This window comes from Amblyomma americanum, chromosome 10 (genome assembly GCF_052857255.1).
Source record: "Amblyomma americanum isolate KBUSLIRL-KWMA chromosome 10, ASM5285725v1, whole genome shotgun sequence".
NCBI lineage: Eukaryota > Metazoa > Arthropoda > Arachnida > Ixodida > Ixodidae > Amblyomma > Amblyomma americanum.
Genome location: NC_135506.1, coordinates 133,765,998 through 133,791,475, shown reverse-complemented (window position 1 = coordinate 133,791,475; position 25,478 = coordinate 133,765,998). Strand labels below are relative to the sequence as shown.

General features: G+C 50.7%; 1 long non-coding RNA gene across 1 annotated transcript in view; it reads left to right on the top strand.

Moving 5' to 3' along the window:
* LOC144107063 (uncharacterized) overlaps nucleotides 1-25,010 on the top strand; it is a 58,950-nt gene extending 33,940 nt beyond the window's left edge. Inside the window, exons 2-3 of the long non-coding RNA XR_013309210.1 lie at nucleotides 20,089-20,160; nucleotides 24,978-25,010. This is a non-coding gene — a long non-coding RNA (uncharacterized LOC144107063). The remainder of the gene's footprint in view (nucleotides 1-20,088; nucleotides 20,161-24,977) is intronic.
* The last annotated feature ends 468 nt before the right edge of the window (nucleotides 25,011-25,478 follow it).

Here is a 25,478-nt window from a genome sequence, read left to right as displayed (position 1 = left end):
CCTGAGTCCGATCTAAGTATAAGCATCTGACATGTGCAACTTTTCTTCTCTAGTCGGGTTTACATTTTATGTCCTCAGCATGGAGAAAGTACACGTTAGGCTCGGGCTGCTCGAGTACTGAAACGGGGGGCTGTTGGCACTCTAAATGTGTACCCTTAACGTCGAATTCAAGAAGCCTAACTTCCTGTTGGCGCTGGAAAGTAACAAATTTCATTGCGCGACCTAGGAGGCCCACACGCCTCTTAAGTTGACTGTCTGGAGATTTTGCATAGATTTTTTGTTCACGATCAACGGCGCCGATAGTGATGCCAGATTTTCGGCGACACGAGCGCCTTAATGCATTCGCTTTAAAATAGAGGTTGTTCAAAAAGGATCTGTACAGATTTTATCAAGTATATTTCAGAAATGGGGATAGGTAGAAAGGTGCGACTTGCGGCACAATGTTCACCAACAGGTAGTGGTTAGGTAACAGTTGAACGGATTTCAATGTGTGCGCCATCTTTAGCACGCAGGATATCTGAGCGACATTCCAATTCCTGCCATGTTCGGCGTAGCACGGCCTCATTAATGTATGCAATACCTGCTGCAATGCAAGCTCTCACTTCCTGCAGGTCCCACATCGGTGTCTGGTAGACTGTATACCCTTTGCAAAGGACCAAAAAAAAAATTCTAATTTGATTTTGTCTGAATACTTTGGCGCCAGAGAATAGGTCCTCCACTGCCACTAGGCCTCACTCATGGCCTCAATAACGATCAAGGCCCAGTAAGGAGGCGCATCATCCTGATGGAAGATGATGTCAGGTAGCAGTTCTTCGTTCTGTGGCAGTGCGAACAGTTTCAACATGTTCAGGTAAAGAGCCCAAGTTACTCATACCTATGCGAAGAAGAACGAACCCTCCACACGGTCATGAAGGAGGTCACACCAAACGTTTACTTTTAGACTGTTGCGAAGAATTTCCATGTTACGGCGTCGGTTGGGAGGGGGGGGGGGGGGAGGTGTCATAGCCGCAGATCTTTACCTTTAAGTCGGTTTGCAATCTTGGACGCATGAATGTAAGATTACTCCGTGAACACCACCTTTTTCGTGTAGTCAGGGTCATCGTCGATGCGACTCAGATTGTCAGTTACAATTGTGCGATTTGGCCTGGGCTTAGGTTTTAGAGCATTCACCTAATGCAACTTCTTGGTATGAAGCTGCAGTCTTTTCTGTAGCACCCTGTGCACCATGGTTGGTGTTAACTGCAACTGTCGAGACGCTTTAGAGATTTATTTTGTTGGGCCCTGGGTAAATGCCGGTTGTACCCGTTCCACATCTGCACTACTACTGTTTGGAAGCCCAAAATTTTTCTCTTGAAAAAATATCGCGGGCAAAGCATTCCGCCCCCCGCACTCCCACACAGCGGATGCAGCGTTTCCGCTTGTTAACTGCGAAGGGGTTCGTCCTCTAGGGATGAAATGGAAGGACGAAAAAAAGCTTGAACACTCAAATGCTATTTATTACACTTTCAAGTAATACACAGAGCAGGTCAGCTAGCTGAAAAAACATCAATGATGCCTTCTCGTAAATAGAAGGCTACGTAAGAAGGGGTTCCGACCTACCGGCTGGGGCAGGGGCTCTACTTCGGAGGTATTGGCGGCGAACGTATGTAAGCACCGACAATGGCGGCCGGTTTCCCGTGCGCGCCGCATTCTTGGGGCAAAGCCATCCCGAACATTTGCTGGGGAAGGTGCTGAGAGCGCACGTTTGCTGCACTCACTTCGCTGCCTGAAATCAGAAGTACAGCGGCCACGCATGACGTATCTCCGTGCGCCAGCCGTGGAAGCTGACGAGAGCCTGCGGCTGTAACCGCTCGTGATGCTGGCCGGATCCCGAAGAGGCCCTCGCCGGCTGCGCGGAGTTTCGCGTAACCTTCGAGGTGGCGCTGCCGTAGCTGCTTCCGGTTATCCCTGAGGAAGACTTCCCTCCACGCCCAGCCAGTGCTGTCCTGACGTCCGATGGTGAAGATGGGCCGCGTGGAAATGGAGGGGGGAAACAGGATGTTCAAATCTGTCCCTCCGTAAATGTTGGCCTGCGATTGAACTCATCCATGGATGCCACCGCCGAAGTATCCACGGGCGTTGCGGTGACGACTGCAAGACAGCTCGTACAGGCGGGGTACCGGGGTCATCCGAGGAGCAGCGAGGTCACCGGGCACCCGTCCTTGTCCCGCGCAGGCACCCTAAATTAGTGTGCCGGGAGGGTGCGGTTCGCGCTGACGCGCCTTCGTTGGGAGATAGGGGGGCTGACCCCTCTCACCCCCCCCCCCCCCCCCATCTTTTATCCGCTGAAAAGTGCTCGCCGGAGACTCCGCAGCTTACGATGACTCACGGCCACAAGGCAGCAGGCAGGGACCCATGAAATGGACAGCAGGGCGGGGCGGCTCCTCTCGAACTGTGCATATCGTTCTTATGATCTCCAAAACTTCGAACCAAAGGCAATGGAGACCGCAGAAATAGACCATTTGGTAAAATGAGAAGCAATGCGAGTGCCAAACAATTCTATTCGGCACCGCCCAAATGTTATTTACATTTGAACGTAGCTGGCTCTCTTCGGTGCAAGCACATCAACGGCTCACTTCCCGGCACGGTGATGTTAAGCTCACTTGAACTGCACTAGCGTCTCTGGTTCCGCGAAATTATCAATTCGCTTCGCAGCCGAAAAAATACCAAGTTATTTTCAATAATGTCAGCTTTCTGTAGCTGAGTGATGCTTCTCGGCTCTGGCGAGGTTAGTATAAAACAAGCAAACACGTTTACGCGTGCCTGTTGCCACGGTACAACTGTTTCCTCCTAAAAGCGACCGGCAGATCCCGAAGCGCCTTAGGCGTCCTCGCTGTGACGCTTGCCGGTGCCAGCAAAGGCCCAAGTACAACACCTAGAACACAGCGCTACGAGGATATGAATTTATGCTAAAGTGACCGTAATCGAACGGCGCCCACCGCTTCTCGCGGTGTCGGAGCGCCCCGGTGCTTTTCCTGCAATCACGGCTGTAATGCAGATCAGCTGATTATGGCCCCCGGCTCCCACAGCCAGAGACAGAAGGGAGAATATTTACAACACCATACAAGAAAAATCGGCCCACCCTTGAGGCTTCCGCATTCACACGCTTCTGGCTTGCTGTTCTCAGTAGACGGCTCGGTCTTGCTCTCAATGTACGGACCTCCTAGGTTCTTCTTCCAAGGGTATATAAATGAAGCGCTCATCAAATGCATAGCATGCATTGCAATTTTCTAATGCTGGTATTCCGCTCATCTCGCTATCACGAAAGCACCGTAGCCTTGCTAGCAGCTCCGAATTCGGGTGAGGCCTCAGTCCTGGCGGCCATTCCATGAATCAATCAATCAATCAATCGTTTTATTTTCATCACAAAACGATGAGGTTTGGTTCAGGCAAAAAGTGGAAACAACTTCCACTTGAAACAGCCTGAACCCTCCGTATACATGGCTTGGAGCTTGGGGGACACGTGTACAAATCAAGACAAAAAAAAAACACGAATAATATTTGCGTGCGAAATAAAGCGCAAAACATTTGGCACTTAAGACATACATTCTGGTAACTCAAGACACATGTCAAGCAAGGCGGTCACTAGATCTCAAAATATACCACAAACAGAAGTGCGTCAAGTGAATAATCTGCTGTCTCAGGCACAAACCACATAAATAACACTACAATCGTAAACATATGTCCCGGATGTCTTTCTGATTGCAGGTGTCAATACAGACGTTGTTCAAGATAAGCATATTTAGCAGTACTGGAACGTTATGTCGCAGCATTTGATCACCATATGTAGTGCGTGAAAGAGGGATCCACCAAAATTCAGGATTTCGAAGAGTATATGTTAGATCATTTTGTTTTAGCGCACACATGTCTAGAAAGCTATCATGAATATAGTGAAGGGATTTTTTATACCTTGTGGCTAAGTAATATTCGTAGACCTTTGGAATTTTGATGATATTGAGGCGAGTAAAAAACTCGTCCGTGTGAGCTCGGTATTCAGCATTTGCAATAAAACGAATTGCTTTCTTTTGCAGTCGAAAAAGTTTTTGGATATTTGTCTCCGTGGTACTGCCCCAGACCAAAAAGCAATAACTGAGATAGGGCAAAAACAGTCCATTGTACATTATGAGTTTGATTAACACTGGCAAACAGGAGCGATATTTTGCAAGAACACCGGTGCATTTTGAAAGTTTAGATGCAACATTGTCAATCTGAGCGTTCCAACTCAAATTTTTGTGAAAAATAACTCCTAGCGCTTTAACAGAATATGAACCGTTTATAATGGAGTCCCCCATGCATAAATCAAAGTTTTTAAAAGTTATACGTTGCCTGGGGTGGAATATGACTGCTTTTGTTTTTTTTTTGTATTTATGATTAGCGAATTTTGTTCACTCCAAGCCCTCAGTTTTTCTAGTGTACTGTTTACAACTGGAGTTATTCGAATCAGGAGTGTCGCCTTTAAAAAGCATAGTTGTGTCGTCTGCGTATAATATATACTCTGGTGTGTTGTCGATGTTCGTGATGACATTTATGTACAAAAGAAACAATAGCGGACCTAACATGCTACCCTGTAGAACACCGGTATAATAATAAAAAAAGATGAGGCCTGCTTTGTTATTTCTACACATTGAAGACCATGCTGCAAATATGACTTTATAAGGGAGAGTGGAGTGCCACGAATGCCTAAAATTTCCAATTTTCTTAATAAACGCTGGTGATTAAGCCGGTCGAATGCCTTAGAAAAATCTATAAATACAAATTGACATATCTGTTTATTTTCTAAAGCACTCAAAACAATCTATTTCTGCATCAACAAGGCGGTTTCAGTAGACTTGCCCTCCAAAAACCCGTACTAGTATGAAGGAAGTAAGGAGAATTTACTGCAAAACTCCGTTAGTCTTCTGTGGATAACCTTTTCTAAACCTTTAGAAAAAACTGGTAGGATAGATATAGGCCTATAATTTGACATATTATTTTTGTCTCCACTTTTAAAAAGCACAATAACTTTAAAAGTCTGCATTAATTTGGGAAACTGCCCGGAAAACAAAGCAAGGTTATATATTGTCACGTAGTGGTGACGGCAGTTGAAGCAGCGATGAAGACGGACGAAAGGGTCTTCTAAAAGAACTGTTTATTGGGCTGACTTGCACCCAAAATGGACTGAATCACTCGGCGGCGGCGAAGCGACAAGCGTGCTCGGCGGTCGTCGAACAGAATGCCCGCCGCTGTCGGCCGTGCTCAATTTAAAGCTGATAGCGAACATTCGAGATAAAGGGCGCAAAGTTACTAGAACATTCCGGAACAACGTAGAATCAGCTTTGCCTGGCTGCGATCAATCGAGATAAATCTAGTCGCGTCTTGCGTCGCAAACAAAGCGATAAGGTGGTGTCGCGGCAGATTTGAAAAACGAACAAACACTGCAAATATTGGCAGCATTACTCCCCTCTCAAAGAAGCGTCGACCCGATGCATTAAAACAAATAATGCGACTAGTAAGGGAAAAAAACAGATCTTGCGAAAATAGAGCATGGAAATGCAGCGGCCTTTAGCGCGCATAATACGGCTTCAGACGGACTACATGGACAACTTCTGGTCGCACGCGGCGTCGCTGGGATGCAGTCATTGCGTCAGGGATGACTTCATAATCCAGTTCACCCAGCCGACGAAGAACCTTGTACGGGCCGAAATAGCGGCGCAAAAGCTTTTCACTCAATCCATGGCGGCGAATGGGCGTCCACACCCAGACTTGGTCTCCTGGCTTGTATTCCGCGTTGCGTCTTCGTAGGTTGTAGCGTCTGGCGTCGGACCGCTGCTGATCTTTGATCCGTAATCGGGCAAGCCTTCGAGCTTCTTCTGCGCGTTGAAGGTAGGCGGCAACGTCGACGTTCTCTTCTTCTGTAACGTTGGGCAGCATGGCGTCTAGCGTGGTCATGGCCTCCCTGCCACGGACGAGCCTAAAAGGCGTCACCTGGGTGGTCTCCTGCACTGCGGTGTTGTAGGCGAAGACGACGTAAGGCAGGATGACATCCCAGGTTTTATGTTCGGCATCGACATACATAGCGAGCATATCGGCGATGGTTTTGTTCAGGCGCTCGGTCAGTCCGTTGGTCTGCGGATGGTATGCAGTTGTCCTCCGGTGGCTGGTTTGGCTGTAGCGCAGGATGGCTTGCGTGAGTTCCGCCGTAAATGCTGTTCCTCTGTTCGTGATGAGCACATCGGGGGCGCCGTGTCGAAGAAGAATGCACTCCACGAAAAATTTGGCCACTTCTGCTGCTGTTCCGTTCGGTAGGGCTTTCGCCTCGGCGTAGCGGGTGAGGTAGTCGGTCGCTATGATGATCCACTTATTTCCAGATGTTGACGTTGGAAAAGGGCCAACCAAGTCCATGGCAATCTGCTGAAAGGGTCTTGAGGGAGGTTCAATGGGGTTCAGAAATCCTGCTGGTCGTGTGGGAGGAGTCTTTCGTCGCTGACAATCTCGGCATGTTTTCACATAGTGTGCGACATCGGCAGACAGTCGGGGCCAGTAACACTTGTCTTGAATGCGGCGGAGGGTGCGAGTAAACCCGAGATGTCCAGCTGTCGGCTCGTCGAGTGAAGCCTGTAGAACTTCTTCGCGGAGACAAGTAGGTACAACAAGGAGGTAGGCTGTTTTGTTCGCTGTAAAGTTCTTCTTCACATGGACCTAATTCTGCACACAGAAAGAAGACAGTCCTCGCTTGAATGAAGCGGGGGGTGAAGAAACCTTGCCTTCCAGGTACTCGATGAGGCCTTTTTGGTTCGGGTCCGAGCGTTGCTGCCTAGCAAAAGAGCTTGCGCTGATGGGTCCCAGGAAGGCGTCCTCATCGTCGTCCAGCGGTGGTGCATCTACAGGGGCTCGTGAGAGGCAATCGGCGTCAGTGTGCTTGCGTCCGGACTTGTAAACGATGGTGACGTCAAACTCCTGGAGACGCAGACTCCATCGAGCGAGTCGGCCAGAGGGATCCTTGAAATTGGCAAGCCAGCAGAGCGCGTGGTGGTCGCTGACCACCATGAACGGCCGTCCGTAGAGGTAGGGGCGGAATTTCGACGTAGCCCAGATGATGGCAAGGCACTCCTTCTCAGTGGTCGAATAGTTAGCCTCGGCCTTGGAAAGGGAACGGCTAGCGTATGCGATGACCTTCTCCAGCCCGTCACTTTTTTGAACGAGAACGGTGCCTAGTCCCACGCTGCTTGCGCCGGTATGAACTTCAGTATCGGCGTTTTCATCAAAATGCGCAAGGATCGGTGGGGACTGTAAACGACGCTGAAGTTCCTTGAAGGCTTCTGCTTAAGGCGCTTCCCATTTAAACGGCACGTCTGCCTTCGTCAGTTGGGTCAGGGGCTCGGCGATGCGCGAAAAGTTCTTCACAAATCGTCGGTAATATGCGCATAGTCCGAGAAATCTGCGCACTGCTTTCTTATCGGCCGGCGGTTGAAACTGTTCAATAGCTGCTGTTTTCTGCGGGTCTGGGCGTACTCCTTCCTTGCTAACGATGTGGCCTAGAAACAGCAGCTATTCGTAGGCAAAGTGGCATTTCTCTTCTTTCAAGGTTAGGCCAGACGACTTGATTGCGTCTAGTACTGTTCGAAGTCTTTTGAGGTGCTCTTCAAAGTTCGAGGCGAAGACAACGACGTCATCTAAATATACCAGACAAATCTTCCACTTCAGGCCTGCCAGCACTGTATCCATTACTCGCTGAAACGTCGCTGGTGCGGAACAGAGAAAAAATGGCATCACCTTGAACTCAAACAGCCCATCCGGAGTTATGAATGCTGTCTTCTCGCGATCTCTTTCGTCGACCTTAATTTGCCAGTAGCCGCTCTTGAGGTCCATCGATGAGAAATATTTGGCGTTGCAGAGGCGGTCCAGTGTGTCGTCGATGCGGGGGAGGGGGTAGACGTCCTTCTTTGTTATGTTGTTCAAGCGGCGGTAATCCACGCAGAATCGAAGTGCGCCGTCTTTCTTTCTCACTAGAACAACCGGTGCCGCCCATGGGCTGTTTGAAGGCTGGATGACGTCGTCGCGAAGCATTTCTTCGACTTGGTCCCGGATGGCTTGTCGTTCTCGCGGAGACACACGGTAGGGGCTTTGACGGAGAGGTCGGACGTGTTGATCCGTTATAATGCGATGCTTGGCAATTGGCGTCTGTCGCACCTTCGGCGATGTCGAAAAGCACTCACTGTAGTTTTGAAGCAGATTGCGGATCTGGTCTTGTCTGTTCCGGTGCAGGGCTGGGTTGATGTCGAAAGTGGGCGAGTTCTCTTGGTCAGGCGGATCTTCTGCGGAGGGGTCGGAGAGGGCGAAGGAATCTCGTACGTCAGATATTTCGTCGTAGAAAGCATTCGTCGTCCCTCTGTTAATATGCCGGTATTCTTCGCTGAAGTTAGTCAGCAGTACTTCGGCCTGGACATTGCGGAAATGTGCGATGCCTCTTGCGATGCTGATTCCTCGGTCTAGTAGCAACTGCATGTTCCCCTCGATGATGGCTTCAGTGTTTATGGCTTTCGTGGCGCCTACGGTCACGATAACGTTTGAACGGGGTGGAACGCTCACTTCTTCCTCCAGGACACTTAGGGCAACGTGATTTTCCCGAGTTTTCATCGAAGCGATGGCTTCGTCCGTCGAAAGCGTGATCAGCTTGGATCGCAGGTCGATGATCGCCTGATGCTTGTCGTGCGCGGCTGGATTGGACACATCCGGAGCCCCAAGTAATCACGTAAGGAACGCCGCCTGTATGTGGACAAGAGTGCGTACGCTGTGATCCATTTCCTTTTGACTCCACATGGAACTAACGAGTCAAGCGGACGGCGACGGAGGGGAGTTCGGGGTGCGCAGGCGACCCAGCTTGGCCGGGCCCCATTGTTCGCAGCCCCGCTCCGAGAAGCAGCAACGAAGGCGCGTCGCCTTTCATCCCTACCGCGGCGACGCTGCCCAAGGCCATTACCCGGGCGGCGGTCGTTCAGTGTGTGGCTGGGAGGAAATTTTGAAGACTCGTTCCTCATGTTCACTGTGAGCGCTTATCAGCTCCATATGACTGCCAGGCACTTCCTGTACACTTGGGGCATCAGGAAGAATTGGGGAGCGATGGCGCCTTAAGTGGCACGGCTTTCGACAATCTGTGCGGCCCTCGCATGCTCTTTAAGCTAGTAATCATGCCGCACCGCGGGGGAGGATGGAGTGATCCGAGAGGGGAATTGTTAGTATTCGTGACAATGACCTGTTCCCTCTCCCCAATCTTTGATTGGGCGTGTTTTACGCTCCTCTGTCTCTTTTTCAATGTGTTTTCCTCTCCCATGTGTTTTATTGGATGTGGTTTCCTTTCCCCGGTCCTTGATTGGATGCGTGCTTGTGTTTTGACCTAATTGGTTGGTGTCCCCACTGAGGGCGGGGACTTAGGAATTAAAAGAAGACGTTTTGGTGGGACCGGGGGTTGATTTCGTCTGGTCACTCTGCGGATCAATCACTATGTACATAGTTGTTCTCCTTGTTGTACCTTCCGTTCTGTCTTAACTATTTTATGTGTGATTAAACAGTTTACTTCCTGAAGTTACACGAGTAATGTGACTGAGCAAGTTTAGAACCTCAAGACGTCGGCATCCAACAACTTCTACCTTTCCCCTTCGGGCTGACATCAAGGAAGAGAATGGGGTAAAAGGAACTCAACTGGTGCAGTCGACAGAAATGCGACGTCTTCCTACTCGAGGCAACTGAACGAGGGCGGAAGTACAAGGCGGCGGACGAGCTATAGCGTGGCACGTCCAGAGGAGAAGATTTCAAGAGTGACAGCTGGTCAACGCCGACGTGACGCTGAAGGTCCAAGTCAGTGGGCAGCTGAAGGAACCAGGTGACCAGAGTCAAGGAGGGCGCTGTTGATCAGGAGGAGCCGACGACGACGCGGATCAAGGAGACGAGTTCCAACCGGGACCGTGCGGCGCAGCGACCAACTTCCGGGCCAGTCTTCCATGCTGGGGCACCGGCAGCCTCGTAAAGCGGAGCTTCGGTAGCCAGGGGAGTACCTTTCTGTTTCTGTCGGGCTTGTGCTTATGCCAGAGCCTTGGGTTTTGAGAAGTGACAGTATTGAACAGAAAGAGATGGAGAACGGGGCAGGGAACGGAGAGTTGGCAGCCGCGGGTCAGGCAAATGAGGGTCCGACGTACCCTCTGACAGTTAGCGCGCCAGTGCAACAAATGACCGAGTTGCAAGTGCAATTACGAATTGCTGAACTAGCGGTGGAAAAGGAGCGGTTGGCTTTGGAAAATACAAGGCTGAATCTTAAGCAGAGCGGAACAGCGGGTGGGCTTGGTGAGAGCGCGGGAGCGAGCGGAAGAATGGACGAGGACAGAAGGTTGAAATTTGCTAACCTTATGAAAGGCGTCCTCACGCCGATGCCGCTTCAAGAAGCCCTGGTACCAGGGTGGTTCGAGGACGTAGAAGCCACGTTGGGGTCATACGAAGCTCCAACCCAGTGGTGGGCTGGACTAGTTTTGCCGCACCTAAGCGAGAGGGCACGCATGCTACTCACGCGGTTGTCCGCAGAGGAAAGGAGCGAGTACGCACTCCTGAAAGCTAAAGTGTTAGACGGCTTGAGGCTCACTGCCGCCGAATACAAGCGTCTTTACAAATCCGCGAACAAAAACCCAAATGAGACGTGGGAGCAGTTTGCGGTACGCCTGCAGAACTACCTGGAATACTATTTAAACAGCTGTCAGGTAACTTCGTTGGATGAGTTCAAACTGCTAGCCGTCGCGGACCGACTAAAGGAAGCCCTCAGTGCAGAGGCGAGAGCGCACGTTGCTCTAAATGATAAGCCAGGGTTCCTAAAACCTAGTGAGATTGTCACGCTGGCAGAAAACCACGACGAAAGCCGAAGATATAAGGTCGGGAAAGCAGCGAGCGCGGCGGTGGCGACGAACGAGGCAGTCGAGGTAACACAGCGCGACGGAACCCAGTCCCGACCAAACAACACGCGGCCCCGGGGACGTGGACAGTGTTTCCATTGCCACGGGCATGGGCACATCGCAAGATTTTGCCCGAAAAGGCAAACCGCGGAAAAGCCAGACATGAGGGGCGGACGCGCAGACCAGAAATCAGTAATCGCCCGAATATCGGTTCCCTAGCATGACAGGGAGACAGTGCACGGCTCAGTGGAAAGGCAGCCCGCGGAGGAGAAGGTCAGCGCCGGAGAGGTGACATTATTGAGTAGCGGGAACGCTATAAGTGCGCGCATTGACTCAGGGGCCGACATCACGGTCATCCGCAGGTCGCTCGTGCCGCGATATGAATGCGCGGGGGCAACAATAAAACTCACCGGGGCTTTCGGAAAGCAGGTTGTCGCGGAGCTGGCGTACGTTTCCCTAGTAACAACTCAGGGAGCACCGCGAGTATCATTTGACCCGTCGGAGCGGGGCATACTGTGTGCAGTCACAGACGAGCTTATAACGGGGATAAGCGCGTTAATCACTCCCGAAGACTATGAGCAGCTTCTGAGCGATCGTGTCCATGCGCAAGAACAGGGAGAAGCCGAGGGTTCTGACGAAGAAATCGAAGAGAGGGAGAAGAGGGTTGACGAGGCCCTAGCGGGCGCGGTAGCAGCAGATTGCAGCGAAGGGGAAACCGCGGTGGCACAGACGACACGGCAACGGTTTCGCGAGGCGCAGATTGGAGACGAATTACTCCAGGAAGCGTGGGCTCAGGCTAGAGAGGGAACACACGGCATGGCGGTCCGGGACGAGCTTTTGTTCCACCAGGAGCCTGTTGCTGGGCATCCATGTACTCAGCTTGTCCTCCCAACCGAGCGACGCGCAGAGGTGTTAAAAATGGCGCACGACTCAGTGTGGGCAGGTCATCTCGGCGAGCTGAAAACGCCTCAGCGGATAAAGGCTTCATTCTTCTGGCCCGGGGTCACACGCGACGTGAAGCAGTACTGCCGCTCATGCCACGCATGTCAGGTGAAGTCGCGTGCACGCACAGCAGATCGAGTGCCGATCGCGCCGATCGCTAGACCAGAGGCCGCATTCCAAGTGGTGAACATCGACTGCATAGGACCGATAGAACCACCGTCAGCTTGAGGGCACCGCTATGCACTTTGTGTAGTGGACATGAACACCCGTTGGCCATAAGTCGTGTGTTTAAAAGCGCTGACCGCTAAGGCCACGTGTGATGCTCTTTTACAAATATTCGCGCGCCTGGGAGTCCCTGAAACAGTGTGCTGTGACCAGGGCACAAATTTTACCGCAAAGCTTACACAAGAGCTTCTCGGAAAATTGGGCGCCTCTCCGAAGTTTTCCACGCCTGACCACCCTCAAAGCAACGGTCTGGTCGAGCGCTGGAATGGAACATTCAAATCCATGCTATTCCAGATTATTCAGGAGCACGAACGTGACTGGGATAGGCTTGTGCCATTCTTGCTCTGGGCTTAGAGAGGTCCCTAATGAGACGACCGGGCAGTCGCCGTTTGAGTTAATGTATGGCAGAATACCGACCGGACCGCTATCCATTCTCCAAAAAACTTGGACGTGAGACTGGGCAGTACCAGATTCTTTGGCAACGCCGGCGGCAGAGTACCTGTCAGCTTTGCGCGAGAAGCTGGCCGAGGCAAACGCAAAGGCTAGTAACAACAGCACGGTAGCGCAACGCAGGTACACTGGACAATACAACTTGCGCGCTGTCGATAAACACTTCACAGATGGGCAGCAGGTGTTGTTGCTTGAAAGGGATGGCGAGGGAAAGTTGATGTCCAAGTGGACGGGGCCTGTGACGGTAATGCGGAAGACGCGCCCGTACATTAAACTCGACAATGGCGCTTGTCGGACTGTCCACGCAAACAAGCTCAGAGCATACCACGCACGGGTGAATGTAGTAGGGGTGATATTCGAGGGCGACGCGGAGTTCGGCGACGTGCCCACGTTCCCCATGCGCTCACTGCCAGGCGACGCGCTGCCGCCGGGTGCTCTTGAACATTTGAACGAAGCGCAGCGCCGAGATCTAGAGGCACTGATCGAGGAGAATGGCCAGGTTTTCAGCAGTAGGCCCGGCAAATGCACGCTAGGAGCGCACAAAATCGTGCTAAAGGAGGGTGCTCAGCCACGGGCTGGCCATGCGTACAAGGTCCCGATGGCGTATCGGAAGGAAGTGGAGAGGCAAGTAGATGAGCTCCTCGAGTGGGGACTAATATATCCCGTTGAGAGTCCTCATGCTCACCCAGTGGTTTGCGTCGCTAAAAAAGATGGGGGGCTGCGCCTGTGCTGCGATTATAGGAAGTTGAATGCGATAACCGAGCAGGACGCCTTCCCGATGAGCCTACCGTCCGAGCTGCTGTTCCGAGTAGCGAAGGCCAACTTCATCAGCCTAATAGACATGCTGAGAGGCTATTGGCAAATATCCCTTGACGAGCAGGCACAGGCCCTCACGGCATTCGTCACTCCGGTGGGGCAGTACGCATGGAGGGTCATGCCCTTCGGCCTTCGAAATGCGAGTTCGACATTTCAGAGGGTCATAAACCAGGTACTAGCACCGCACCGCGAGTACGCATGCGCCTACATAGATGACCTCGCGATATATTCAGACACCTGGGAGGAGCATTTGAGGCACGTTCGGGCGGTGCTCGCTTCGATCGCAGCCGCCGGGTTCACCGTGAACGCAGGCAAATGTCATTTCGCGAGACGAGAAGTCGAATTTTTGGGCCATGTGGTTGGGTCGGGGAAGCACAGCGCTAATCCAGGAAAGGTCAAGGCAATAGACGAGATGCCGAGGCCCCAAACAAAGAAAGAGCTCAGAAGCTTTCTGGGCTTAGCTAACTATTACCGACAATATGTCCCCGACTATTCTCGCGTCGTGCTCCCACTGACGAGCTTAACTAACAGGCGGACACCGCAGCGGCTCCCATGGGATGACGAGGCGCAGAAAGCTTTTGATGAGGTGAAAGCTTGCTTGAAGAGCGCATCCTCACTTCATGCGCCTTACCCAAGTAAGGAGTTCGTGCTCGCAACCGATGCTTCGGACTACGCGGTGGGTGGGTGCCTGCCTTGCCCAGTGCGATGACGAGGGCCGCGAGCAGCGTATCGCTTTTCTGAGCAAAAAGCTAAGCCCGGCTCAGACCCGCTGGGCGACTATCGAGAAGGAGGTTTATGCCATCATTTGGGCATTGGGGCGACTTGAAGTCTGGTTGTGTGGCGCACAAATTAGGGTCATAACGGACCATAACCCGCTCAAATATTTGACTCTGAGTAGTCCGCACAGCGCCAAGCTGACACGCTGGGCACTCGCTCTGCAGAGATTCGATATCCGGGTCGAGCACAAAAAGGGGGAGCAAAACGCTAATGCCGATGCAATGTCGCGACTCGTAGCTGCCAACTAGAGGCGTGGGGGTATCCGGGGCCTGGAGTTATGTCATTTATGGAGGTGTACCCTGAGGCTTTGGCAACGCATATGGTTCGGCAGCGGCAGATGGTGCTTCTTCGGCTCCGGGCCCGCGCCACGTTGGTCTGTTCGGTTTTTTGTGTGTGCTTCATTCCAAGATATTATGCAGCACACTTGGTGGGGAGGTGTCGTGCGCGCCTGGATTGGACACATCCGGAGCCCCAAGTAATCACGTACGGAACGCTGCCTGTATGTGGACAAGAGTGCGTACGCTGTGATCCATTTCCTTTTGACTCCACATGGAACTAACGAGTCAAGCGGACGGCGACGGAGGGGAGTTCGGGGTGCGCAGGCGACCCAGCTTGGCCGGGCCCCATTGTTCGCAGCCCCGCTCCGAGAAGCAGCAACGAAGGCGCGTCGCCTTTCATCCCTACCGCGGCGACGCTGCCCAAGGCCATTACCCGGGCGGCGGTCGTTCAGTGTGTGGCTGGGAGGAAATTTTGAAGACTCGTTCCTCATGTTCACTGTGAGCGCTTATCAGCTCCATATGACTGCCAGGCACTTCCTGTACACTTGGGGCATCAGGAAGAATTGGGGAGCGATGGCGCCTTAAGTGGCACGGCTTTTGACAATCTGTGCGGCCCTCGCATGCTCATTAAGCGAGTAATCATGCCGCCCCGCGGGGGAGGACGGAGTGATCCGAGAGGGGAATTGTTAGTATTCGTGACAATGACCTGTCCCCTCTCCCCAATCTTTGATTGGGCGTGTTTTACGCTCCTCTGTCTCTTTTTCAATGTGTTTTCCTCTCCCATGTGTTTTATTGGATGTGGTTTCCTTTCCCCGGTCCTTGATTGGATGCGTGCTTGTGTTTTGACCTAATTGGTTGGTGTCCCCACTGAGGGGGTGGACTTAGGGATTAAAAGAAGACGTTTTGGTGGGACCGGGGGTTGATTTCGTCTGGTCACTCTGCGGATCAATCACTATGTACATAGTTGTCCTCCTTGTTGTACCTTCCGTTCTGTCTTAATTATTTTATGTGTGATTAAACAGTTTACTTCCTGAAGTTCCACGAGTAATGTGACTGAGCAAGTTTAGAACCTCAAGACGTCGGCATCCAATAACTTCTACCTTTCCCCTTCGGGCTGACATCAAGGAAGAGAAAGGGGTAAAAGGAACTCAACTATGCTCATTAAGGAAATCCATACCCAAGATCACTTCGCGGGAGCATTGCGGTAGGACAACAAAGGTCGCAGGATAGGTATGTCCTTTGACAGTCACTCGCGCTGTGCATCGTCCTGATGGCGCAATGAGGTGGCCCCCAGCGGTGCGAATTTGTGGGCCGTCCCAAGCCGTTGTGACTTTTCTGAGCTGCGCAGCGAATGTTCCATTCATCACCGAGTAATCGGCTCCTGTGTCGACTAGAGCGGTAACTTTCCGGCCGTCGATAATCACTTCTAGGTCGGAGGTCCTGGCTCTTGCATTGCATGTCGCTCTCGGCGTCGGGTCACGGCTTCGTCGCGTATGCGAGTCACGAGTTGGGCGTGTGGTCGAAGCTCCTCTGGGTGGCGGCGTCGATTTCAAGGTAGCTTGCGTCGTGGTCGAGGTTCTCATTGTGTGCGGCGTCGGTGCAGCGAGTGTCGGTTCTTCATGCGGCGTCGCGGGTGCAGCGTCTTCATGGGGCGTGGTCGGTGGAGGATCTTCGGCGTTTAGCTCGTGAGCAACCTCACCTCCAGAGGTTGCTGCCTTTAGTTTCCCCTACGGAGGCTGGGCGACCTTCCTCGTACCGCGGCTGCGTAGCTGCGGCGTGGCGACGCAAAGCGCGAGGTTGACGGCGATGGTGAGCGCGAAACGCGGTTCGGCGTGTACTCTTCTCGACGCAGGTACTCGTCGATTTCTTGCGGACGTTGTCCGAAGCGTGGTCGTGGGGCGTTAACGGCAAATCCTCGAAGACCGATACGTCGGTACGGGCAGTGACGAAGAATATGGCCGGCCTCACCGCAATGGAAGCACAACGGCCGGTTGTCGGAAGTCCTGCAGGCGTCGCATTTCCTGGGGCTTGAGCGTCGGTCATAGGCTGGGCGGGTGGGGGCTGGGAGGCGGCGTTGTGGAACGATTGGCTCATCTCGGGGAGGACGTGGGGGTTGTCGCTGGGGCTGAGCAGTACTTATTGCAGCGGCGTAGGTCATGGCCTGGGGTTCTGTGGCCGTTGGGGTGCCAAGTGCCTGTTGCACTTCTTCCCGTACCACATCCATCAGAGTCGCTGCTTGTGGCTGTGGGGAAGATGGCAGTAATCGGCGTAGCTCCTCTCGGACGATTTCGCGGATAACTTCCCGCAAGCTGTCGCTGGTGGTGGCCGTCGTGTCCGAACGGATTGCACAGGCAGAGGAAGGGCGATTGTACTGCCGAGCTCGAACGTCGAGGGTATTCTCAATCGTGCAGGCTTCTTGCATAAACTCCTCGACTGTTTTTGGCGGCTGGCGGACGAGGCTTGCAAAGAGTTGTTCTTTTACGCCGCGCATTAAAAACTGAACTTTCTTTTCCTCGGTCATTCCGGGATCGGCGCGGCGAAATAGGCGCTTCATCTCCTCGACGTAACTGCGGACGGGCTCATTCGGAAGCTGGATCCTGGACTCGAGGAGTCGTTCGGCTCTTTCTTTCCTCACGACACTGGTGAATACCTTCAATAGTTCTCTCTTGAATAGCTCCCATGTCGTAAGGGACGACTCGTAGTTTTCGTACCACGTGCGTGCGGAGCCACCCAATCAGTAAAAACGTGTCCAATCTTTGCCGCATCATCCCACTTGTTGAATGACGCCACGCGCTCAAATTGGTTCAACCATTCTTCAGGGTCTTCGCCTAGGGATCCATTGAAAGTTGGCGGCACCCGCGGCTGCTGCAGTATGATCGGTGTCGACATCTTTGGCGAGGTTGCAGTGCTGGTAGCAGCGTCTTTTCGCTGTCTGGTGCGGTCCGGCAGTTTCCCGAACTCAGGCTCCTCTCCCTGGAGACGTCGGCTGGCTCTCTGAGCTGCTTGTTCGTCCTCGGGTGTGAAGCGCTTAGGGCTGGGTTCACGACTTGAAGGGGGCGTCCGGAACATGGAAGTTACCCCGCACCTCCACCAGATGTCACGTAGTGGTGACGGCAGTCGAAGCAGCGATGAAGACGGACGAAAGGGTCTTCTAAAAGAACTGTTTATTGGGCTGACTTGCACCCAAAATGGACTGAATCACTCGGCGGCGGCGAAGCGACAAGCGTGCTCGGCGGTCGTCGAACAGAATGCCCGCCGCTGTCGGCCGTGCTCAATTTAAAGCTGATAGCGAACATTCGAGATAAAGGGCGCAAAGTTACTAGAACATTCCGGAACAACGTAGAATCAGCTTTGCCTGGCTGCGATCAATCGAGATAAATCTAGTCGCGTCTTGCGTCGCAAACAAAGCGATAAGGTGGTGTCGCGGCAGATTTGAAAAACGAACAAACACTGCAAATATTGGCGGCAATATATAGGTAAGTGCAGGAGCTACCAGACTGATAACATGTTTCACCGGTCCTATTTGAATGCCATCAATATCGCAGGCTTTACTGTTCTTGAAAGAGGTAAAAATGCGGCAAATTTCATGCTCATCAGTTGGTCGAAGAAAAATACTGTCAGTATTACGTCTTATATCCAGCCCCACAGTATCATATTGAAGTTCAGAAAGGCGCAAAAGACACACACACAGGAAAAAAGGTTGATGACACAAAGAGCGCCTTGACACAAAGAGCGCCTTGACAGGAAAAAAGGGGGATGACACAAAGGCGCTCTTTGTGTCATCCCTCTTTTTTCCTGTCTGTGTTTGTCTTGTGGGCCTTTCAGAACTTCAATCATGAACCTACTAGCCCCAAAGCAAGTTCTTCGGCAGTATCATATGATGGCACATTTCTGACAATGTCTATGAAAAAGTTATTGAATGCTTCTGCCAATTCTGATCCTTGTATGTGGTGCCCTTCAAGAATTAATCCACTGACAGGAGGTACAGTTGATGCACGACAGAATTAATGATTAAGTTTGTTCCAAACGTCGCTGAGTGCCGTCCCTTGTTTCAAGAGCTTGCCCCACATTTTGCGCCATTGTGGAAATAGGGGGGGTGCAGCCTTCCGCCTCCGCACTCCCACTAAGCGGATGCAGCGTCTCCGCTTGCAACCGCGGAGGGGTTTGTGCTCATGTGAACAAAGAGGAGGGATGACAAAGCGTTAACGCTCATATGCTGTTTATTACACTTGCAAATATTACACAGAGCGGGCCAGCTAGCTACAAAACATCAACAAGGGATTTCTCGGAAATAGGCTACATAAGGCTTCCAGTTTACCGGCTGGGAAATGGGTGGGGCTTCGGAATTATCGGCGGCGAACGTTTGTATGCGCCGACAATGGAAGCAGGGTTTTCCCGTGCGCTCCGCTTTCTTGGTTCAAAGCCATCCCTGAGTATTTGCTGGGGAAGATGCCGAGGGTGCGCGTTTGCTGCGTTCACTTCGCTGCCTGAAACCAGAAGTCCAGCGAAAAAAAAGGCACCACGAATCTCTGTGTGCCGGCCGCGGAAGGTGAGAGCGTGCGGCTGCAACCACTCATGACGCTGGCCGGATCCCGAAGAAGCACTCAACGGCTCCGCGGTGTTCCGCTAATCTTTTGAGGTGTCGCTCCCGTAGCTGTTTGCGCTGCCCTCATGAGGGAGGCTTCCCTCCTCGCCCAGCCGGGGCTGTCCTGACGCACGATGGTGAAGATGGGGCGCGTCGAAATGGAGAAGGGAAACAGGTTCTCCACACTCTTCATGGCACTTCCGGTTTCCTTGAACCTCGTGTCTGATGATGATCTGACTGGATGGTAGTGTGTTCTTGTAACATGCCCAGAAGTTCCGCTGCATCTTGGCGTCCGATTTTATCTCGGTGAACCATTATACACACTGTGTTATGTGTTGGGCGGAGGCGATTTTCGTCAATGAACTGCACTGCACAAAAAAAAAAGAAGTGTGTGTGAACATTATGCCGCAAGCCGCACCTATCCACCTATCCCGGTTTCTAAAATATATGTGATCAAAGTTGTGAAGATCATTTCCGAACTCCCTTGGATGCCATCACGCTTTGCACGAGGCCATTATGAGAAATGGCATAAAACAGGTTTTCCACATTACACGAAATCTCGAAACATCATCGCATTCCCTGTGTGTAGAAAATGAACGCCTTTGCAGGATGCTGGAACGAGAAAGTGTGTAGAGCCGACAAGAATTTCAACAATAAACCGAGAACAGTGTGTCGTCTTTATTCAGCCTAGATGCAATCGCTCGAAAAGGAAGGTCTTCATTGTTCGTTTTGACCGAGAAAAATATGTCCCGCTGAATCTTTTTTTGTGCTCTCAATCACTTCCACCGGAGAATTCAGCTTCCTAACTCTGAGAGGGAATATCGCCGCTGCCCCACCTTAGCCGTTATAGCTGAATTGAAAATGCTTTTTTAGAGGGGAGAGTTGAAGCTCTTTGTGGGTGGCTGTTCAAAAAAGTTAAAATATGAGCATCAGCAATCAGGACGCAAGGCACAGAATATAGGAAAGGCAGAACGTTGTTAAGTTGGGTTTCAGTTTTCCTACTTTGTTATTATTTCGCCTATCTTACGCAAGATATATTCTTATATGTTTATTCATTTTGCAGTTCCAAACGAGTTGCAGTTGAATGAATATCCGGACCAAGGTTCTCCGTACCTCCTTCCGCCTGGAAAACAAGGTTTGTAAAATGAATTTTCATGTGATGGAATTACAGCCTCTTTGCTTCAGAGTCAAGACGAAAAAAATGTGTCATTGCTACCGTAACTGTGCGCATTAGGCTCTGCTTTCAGTGGAGTTGCATAAATTTATGGTAAGCACACTGTGTAACTTTCGCTGCCATGTCATACACTACCTGCCGCTCTATAACGTTCGGTGCTTTGAAACAGTGAACTCAAGAAATAATCATATCAATACAAATATCAAGACAAATGATTACGTTGCGATGGGGATGCGATAGGTGCCAACGCCTTCAGTTTTCCTGTATTGACCAGGCTTCTGCATATCCTTTCATTGGCATCACCTACTTGAAGAGCGCTTCTCACTTGGTTCTGTTATCTTGAGAAGACGCTCACCTACCTCTGGAATATTAAAGCAGCATGCATTTGAAGCAGTGAATGCTCGATGCGCTAGCCAGTTCGCAAAGCACCGTGGTGTCTTCGCGTGACACTGCAATAAATATTGTGGGTTATTGGAATGTACAACATCATAGTGCAGGATTCAAAAATAGCTTCGTTGACGCAACTGTTTATACGGCGCGTAATGCTCAGTGGAGGGTTGCCTTTTGCACTCAGGTTCCATTGAAATGTTACAGTTCTGATTGGCATCGAACCATCTAAGGCTTGCCCGGCAGCTCATCATTATTGTCGGCAGAACATCACTAAACGCTGCAGAAGTCTCCAGGTGTCGCTGTAACCGCTATTTCTGCACATAGGGCTTGAGGGTATCTACTTTACAGTTTTGGTGCCTGTAAATGTCTTTGCTCGCACATTCGCATCTATCTGGTAAAAGCCGGTTTCTGTGCTCATTAGCTGCAACCTACCATAGCCTGCAATTATGGTATCTGAGTCGATACACTTTTCAGAAATTTCGAACGAATAAAGCATGTTTTGCTCGCGATTATCAATGGTCTAATTGCCACCCAAATAGTACCTGAGGGCTTGAAGAAGGCGTTGGTTATCCCTATAAGAATGGAGGAAAAGATAAAGTAGAAAATTATCGTGGTATTTCGATCCTACCATGCATTGCGCTTGTTTAAAAAAAAACACATTTCGACGGTGATGGTCAGTTTTCTTGAAGCTCATGACGTGTTCTGTGGCAATCAGTTTGGGTTTATTAAGGGTCGTGGTACGCTGAACGCGCTTGATTTACTAAGTGATCTTCTAAACAGCTGCATTGAAGAAAATGAATTTGCCTGTGCTTTACTTTTTGATGTGTCCAAGGCGTTTGACACGGTTAATCATGTTGTGCGGTCAGATAATCTCCACAATTATGGGTTTAGGGGTCCTTTTCTGTCTCTTCTTGTTCACTATCTATCTAATCGTTCACAACTCGTTGCAGTAGGTAAATTTAGAAGTGGCCTGCTGCAGATTAAATCCGGCGTTCCGCAAGGATCTATACTTGCATCTATTTTGTTTAGTTTATATGTCAATGACTTGAGCTCTGTCTGTAAACTGTGCCGTGGTTTTCAATATGCTGATGATACACTCTTAGTTGCTAGACATAATGACTTTAAGACAGCATTATCTCTCATCCAACACGACAGCGAGCTGGTTATGGAATGGTTCAGCAATAACTTATTTAATGTTAATAAAAAAACTCAATTAGTATTTTTTCACAATTATTTAAAGGGAATTCCTACTGATGTGTCTATTCGTTTGCACAGACCAAATGGTGCCCCATGCAAATTCCCTTTAATTATACCTGTTTCAACGGTCAAATACTTAGGTGTATTCTTTGATTCCGACACGTCTTGGAATACCTATTTGTCTTTCGTCTGTTCTCAGCCTCGGAAAATTGCTTGTTTGATGCACTCTATTAAGACACTTTGCCCTATGTTTGTACGGAAGCAAATTGTATACGCCTTAGCCTACAGTGTGTTACGTTATGGTATTCGCTGCTTTTATTTTTCTTCCGCCTTTTGGCGAAAGAAGGTCAACAGAATTCTGAAATCTATCCTTAAATCAGTTTTATATGGTAAGGTGCAAAATGAAGGTAGTAGCGTTTTTGAACTATTACACATGCCTGACTTCTCTCACCTTTTTTCTGAATCAGTAGTTTCTAAGGATATTTGGACAAGCGATTTTTGTACACCATATAATCCGGTAGAGCTCGGCGAACTCGTGATCATTTTCTCGTGCCTAGATTGCGAACCCGCTATGGCCAGCGTCTGCGAAAACATTACGTTCCTTCTGTTCTCAACCTGTTACCTAAAGAAATGTTTCCTGCTAACTCTAAAAAAATAGTGAAAGCTTGCCCTGACAAATTACGTTCTTAGCTCCAGCATTCTGGTTTGATACTATGATTTTACATTTTTCTTCGTTTTCTTTGTTTGTTTTCTCGTCGCTTGTGTGCATTTTTGCGTCCGCGCTTTTCGAATTCATTTTAGTTTTCTCACCCCCTTTTTGTTTTTTGTTTGTGTGCTCAGTGGATGAGTTTTGTGCCGTCTGCTGCCGGGCGCTGCCATGCAAGCCTTCTTAGGCTTTGGCAGGCCCGCATTTGTATTGGAATGAGGAAATAAAATTTTTGTTATTATTATTACATATGGTGCTATTGTCCCCAATCATGCAAGATTAGTGCAGTGCCTGCAACGGACGCTCTTTAATCAATTCATTTTGTAAAGAAGACTGCACATATTCGCTACAAAGACGAAGATGGCGATGCGCTTCCGCCCTATTGCTCTCGCAACGGATGTCTGTGCTCCACCTGGCTGACGAGGGACTTTTTCGCCGCTGCGACCGTCTTCCTTGTTCCTTTCAATAAACAACTCGCCTTACATTTGTTGAAGGCGCGGGGTATCGTGAGTCTCCTCGCGGATGAAGAGATGCGAGGTGCTGCACACTTCCGAAGCATTCACCAATGCGCAGAGTGGTAGAGTAGGAAAATGGGTTAGAGAGCAAACGTATCTAGAGGCCAGCGGACGCTGTCTGCATGGAATATGGGAGTGGAAAACATTTGCGGTGCCAAAAAGTATGAGCTGGAGGGAAGAGGACAGTGTCGTCGCTGAGAAAGTTGGAACACGTGAACAAGAACGTAAGAGCATGGGGAAATGTCGATGTCTTCAGCGGCAAGACATTTAACACAGACAACAAAAGGAGCTACGTCAGGCAAAGGATTGGGTAGAGAAAAAACCTGACTTCCGCTCGAACACAGTCGATGATGGCTTCATGGTGGGAAAGGAAATCTCTGCCCAGGATAACAGGAAGGCAGCACGACGGACTCTATCCTGTATAGGGAGTCCCGAATCACAATTCGAGTGCTACGCACTGCGGATGGTTTGATGTGTTCAGCTCTGGCCATGCGCAACGATAGCATCTTTACGCTCCTTAACGAGCGACAAAGCATTTTTCCTTTACATAAATCACAGCACCGGTGTCCACAAGCGCCACGTGAGAAATGCCCTGGACAGAAATTTCGATAACATCGGCAGGTGATATGCGAGGCCTTCGAAAGTTCGACAGGTGCGCAGTTCTCGCCTCAGGAACTGAGGCGCTTGGTTTTTATGCTAGTGGTGTTGGGGCGACGGCGCATAGGAGAGACTTCGCGGCGTCTCAGCGAAAGGCAACGGTGTCTAGAAAGGGCTGAGCGGTCAGGGTAAAAGGAGAGACTGCGCGGCGGCTCGGCTGGCCCGGAGTACTGAATATGGAAGGCCAGTACGCGGGAGCTTGAGAAGGTGGCGCGACGCCGTGCCACATGACCAGGCAAGTTTCAAGTAGAGCAAATAAGTTGGTTGTCAACGGTGCGCGATGTATTGGTCACTCGCAGAGCCGGTCGAAGGCATGGAGCCGCCGCTCGCGCAGGTACCGGAGGCAAAGGGTAGATAGGCGGTCGAGGTATGGCGAGGACGTCCGCGTATGTCAGTGGAGCGGCGACAGATGGAGGCGGCTGGGCGACGACTTAGGCGCATGTCAGCGAGCGGCGAAAGGTGATGGACGGGCGGGCGGTAGAGCCTCGGCAACCTGCTCTTGGATGGCATGTTGAAGAGCCGAGGCCAAATATGAAGCTCGCCCTCTGGGGCATGGCAGAAAAGGAAGCTCAAGCGCCGCTTCTTCTCGAAAAAATTCCTTGATCTGCTGCAGCAGCAAGGAGGTGTCAGCAGCTCGCGTCGGCCGAGCAAGCGACTCAACCTGTCTGGAGTGCTGACGAGTCAGAATCCTGTACTTGCGCCGCGCCTCGAAGCTTTGTTTGAGAGTCACGACTTTAGCAACAGTGTGCAGTTAGCGTGCTGACAGCCTCTGAAGGGTGTCATCATCAATACCCTTCAATGTTTAATCTTATCAGCCTCCGAAATATAGAGGTTTACATGTTTGAATAGGTTAAGGACATCTACGATGTACCTTGTCACGGCAGACTAAGTTCGGATCTCCAACTCTAGGTTGCGTATTTAGTTCTCTCGCATCGCCTCATTTGCTGTGAACGCTCGCCTGCTCGTAAGACATGAGCCAGTCTTCGACAGCTTGCTCATCGCTCCCACTGAGAATTGCCGGGTCCCGTTGGCGAAGGGAGCGGCGAAGGTGACAACTGGGCTTAATGTTGAATGCCGTCAGGAATCGCAGCTGTCGGGAAAGTACTGCTGCGGTGTTCAAGGCTGGATCCGGTGCGTCCATTAAATTTACCCATTCGCGACTAACACGAAGATGGCCTTGCGCTTCAGCCTCATTGCTATCGCCACGGATCTTTGTGCTCGGCCTGGTTGACCTTCGACTGTTTTCGCCGCTGCTCTTGTCTTCCCAGTTCCTTTCAGTAAACCCCGTCTTACAATTTAATCTTCTTTTACAGAACAGGAGCTTGGAAATCTCAGCATTTATGAAGGTAAGAGCTGCTACAAACCATGAAATACACATTCTGTTGAGAGCGCTCCTCTTACGAAGTGTTGATCTCAAACTAATTTCACATCATCGTGAACCAGCATTGCTCTATGAACAAGGCTCTCGTATAAGTGCCGAAGAGTTTCGTTTTTGTTTTTACTAAATTCTTGATTCACGCTCTCTTTCGAGTGCTCTAATCAGACGAATGAAAGCGGCTCAGAAGAAAACGTGGCGACTGCGAATAGCGACGCTGAAAGGTGTGTAAAAGCACAGTACCGGCGACACTTATAACTCAGTGAAAATTATTGCCAATCTTCTGCTTTAGTGAGCGTTCTTTTCTTGGCCCCTTGTCACGGATCTCCCCGAATAACACTTGGACCGAAAGAATGGACTAGGCGACAGGTGTACCCACACAAACGCACATTTATTACACCCTACGTGAAACACACACACTTAAACACAAAACTAACCA